We start from the raw sequence: 3,214 nt of genomic DNA, 5'->3' as shown, positions 1-3,214 counted from the left end.
AGGGGGTAAAAAAGCTTTTTTAATTTTTTTTTTGTAATTTTATTATTTTTTTTTATGACAGTGCTGGCTAATGTCAATTTACTACAGTCCTACTGTAGTAACAATGAAAGTGTAGCAGCTATATTTGTAAGGGTGCTATATCATATAATTATCAATAGAATTTGACTTGCAAATCATATATTTATTAATGGATTGTATTTTGTACAGTTATGAGTAGATGAAGAAGAACTTTTTAACAAGTTATTTAACATTTAAGATGCAAAATGTATCAAGCACCAGCATTAACATTGCCTGGTGTTAGAGTGATCACTGGTGTTTGTCACACTGATGTAACTTGTGCTGGATACCTTAATAAAATACCACTTTTTTTACATAGGGCTTATGTATGTTATATAGACAAAAATGTTTATGTATGCTGGTGTGTCAAATCTATTCCTTAATTCCCACAACTAACCACCAGGGGTCAGCACAAGCAGAGAAAAACTGAATAACTTATTCTGCTTGTACCAGCTATTTTGCAGATTTCGTGGGAAGAAATTAATATATTTGATGGTAAAACATTCTTTTTACTATTTCTTATGCTACAAATTAAAAATCCTGATTATTTGAAGCCAACATTACTACATCAAATTAGTCACCTTAGCCTCCTTTACTAGTTTGAAAGCTTTTTTTTTTATTATTTAGTGTAGCGTTTGGGCCAATCAGACACAGTTGTTCATTTGATTTACTAAATCAATTATTCATTAAGATAACAAATAATTACAGACCCCCTCACCTCACCCAATCCACAATACTGGCTGCCGGGATGTCGCCAATGGCCCACCAGGCCCCTGGTTACCACAGAAACCAGAATACCTTGGGCAGATCAGATCAACTTTATGACCTACAAGTATGTAGAGAGAATCCTCCCCTACTCTCCTCTACCCTCCTCTACTCTCTAAAACAGAAACATACTGCTATAGGAAATGGACTCAATCACTATTCAATCACAGACAAACCTTTCTTTGACCCAATCACACATATCCCAGGTCATTATTTACAGTATTACTGCATTGTATTTTAATTTTTGTCTGTTGTATTTGTATTTGTCTTTCTACTGTTTTATGCATGCGTTATGATAGATGACTAGACGTATAACCCACCTATGCCATGTTTGGTCTCTTTGAATTCGTATTTTGATGATCTAAAAGATGGTGTAAATTATATGTTGATACTTATGCAACATATAAGTGTTTTAAGAAACCTTAGTAATTTTTGCATCAACACCCAATCGAATTACATATGCAAAATACCATGCTCACAGACAAAGAGTCGTAAACTTTCCTTCTAAAGGTGAAAGTTACCATTAATTCTTGGACCTCCTGGAGGCACAGCCTTTAGAGAATTTAAAACCATCACATGAGACTCTTTTCTCTCTTCTCTCTTCTGCAAAATCTCCCGATTGCTGCCCGAGTGAAGGAACCCACGGAGGGCCCGAAAGGCCCCAACATATAGAGCTGTGGCTCTTGACCACAAAGAGCCAGACATTTTCAATCAACCCTGGAATTCATCTTTATAGAAACGTCCTCGAACAGACATTTCTCTCTTCCGTGTTTTTTTTAGTTTCTTCACTTGTCTCACATGAGTTCTTTTAGAACCTAAGAGGATGAGAAGGATGAACTAGAACTCATCGGGATTTCTCTAAGTCGCGCCAAAAGATCCCAAAGATCATAGGATTTCAGCTGGGTCCCTCTCAGCTCTTGGTTCTTTTTCAATTTTCACATGGGAAGAAACTCCCAGTCACATCGAGTCAGAACATCTTTGGAGTTCATAATAGCATAGAGTTCATCATAGCATTACATGCTCTAATGCAATAGTACTTTAAGAAAGTTATTTTCTGTGGCCAAGAAAATATCATTTCTTAGAGTTGATATAAAATTTATACTGAATGTTCGCTGGACGAACAGATTAGTAGAGGGAAAATTTAATCCTGCTACAGTTACTACTGGCAGCTGATATAAATAATTGTAATTAATCATAATTAATTGTAATTATTTATATACATTTCCCTTTTGAGCTAAATCGCTAGTTTACTCTGGACTGCATTATCCACAACTGAAAAAGCTTGGACGAATGTACTATTGTCAGTTATAAAGCAATAAAACCACACTTGAACAGAAGCTATTTCACACAGTATGGCTTTAAAGATACCCAAATTCAGCCTGGTGATTTTTAATCTTCTCTGTTTTATATCCCAAAAAAACATTCTGGTCTGATAGAAACAGCTCAAACCAAATCAAATCCAACAAGGTAGCATTACAAGTTACTGTAATTTATTGCCTCTCTCTATTTCACAAACAATAGCTTTATTGTTAGCCAAATGTACTCTGGTTATGTTTAATTTTCTCTGTTTCATAGCCCAAAAAGCATTTTTGGTCTGATGTAAACACATATAGATATACAACCAGGGTCACCAAATCAAAGCAGCATTACAGGTTACAGATATTTGTTACTCATCTCTATTTCACACAGAATAGAAGGTTTGCATTTACGTAGGCCTACCGATTTGGTCAGTTACCTTGATGCGTGACCATACTGGCAATACTCATGTAAACAAAAGCACGGATTGCATGGTTAATGTAATATGTTGTTCTGCTAATTTATGCAGTCTAAACCACAGAAAAAAAACATGTGGAAGCTGCTAAATCATATGGAATAGGACTTAATAAGCAAGAAAGGGCGCAATGTTTTGACAAACTAAAGTTAATAGGTGGTAAAGATATAGTATAGATATTAGCATAATATTTCACCTACCTGACTGGAAATGATAAATAACAAATACGAATGTTGTCAAGATTCTTGCCCTGGAAATCCTGGTTTAGTTTGACCAACCACTTGTCCACAAACGCCTTTTTGTTCCTCAGACAGTTTATTGCACTCTTTCCTTGATTTGTTATAACTTTTGGCAGTCTGTAGAACTACAAAAAAAATTTCCGATTAGTGCAGCCCAAAACATGACAATAATTGACCATTTTCAACAGCAAAAATCAGCAAAATATGCAAGTTTCGATTGGTTCAGTGGTATTGTTTACATTCAGTGCCGCCAACATGGCCGATTGATGACGCGTTGTGAAAACACTATAGGCTGTAGTTTTAATGTTAGCAAAAAAATCTCAGTGGTGATGTTTAATATTCTCTTTTTCACACCCCCAAAAGCATTTTGGTGTCATTGGAA

Source organism: Labeo rohita, chromosome 2, assembly GCF_022985175.1.
Source record: "Labeo rohita strain BAU-BD-2019 chromosome 2, IGBB_LRoh.1.0, whole genome shotgun sequence".
Classification (NCBI taxonomy): Eukaryota; Metazoa; Chordata; class Actinopteri; order Cypriniformes; family Cyprinidae; genus Labeo; species Labeo rohita.
The sequence above is the reverse complement of the archived record's forward strand: the minus strand, read 5'-3'. Positions refer to the sequence as shown.